The sequence below is a fragment of the Populus euphratica genome, unplaced genomic scaffold, assembly GCF_000495115.2.
Source record: "Populus euphratica unplaced genomic scaffold, PopEup_1.0 scaffold736.1, whole genome shotgun sequence".
In the NCBI taxonomy this organism is placed as follows: domain Eukaryota; kingdom Viridiplantae; phylum Streptophyta; class Magnoliopsida; order Malpighiales; family Salicaceae; genus Populus; species Populus euphratica.
Genome location: NW_011500594.1, coordinates 102,424 through 102,752, shown reverse-complemented (window position 1 = coordinate 102,752; position 329 = coordinate 102,424).

The following is a 329-nucleotide window of genomic DNA, read 5'->3' as shown; positions in this document are numbered from 1 at the left end:
TGTAAAAAAAAAAGATAGAAAGTCATCGTGAATTATTTATGATAACCTTTTCGAAATTCACTGGAGTCCAAATTTAAAAAGGTTATTTTTAAGTTCAAATTGTAACAACAATGAAGAAGTTTAAATTTATCCTGCAGCCCAGACACTGTTCAGTATTAAGCCCATATCTTGAGTTATAGAAGTCCAAATGACCTCAATTCTTTTTTCCTGAAAAGCTAAGACAATTTTCTAGAACTTTCATGTGGAGATCTGGTTTAAATTCTGACCATTATCAATGATGTTTTATTCAGACAAGAAGATAAGGATTGTCACCAAGTCAAAATATGGTC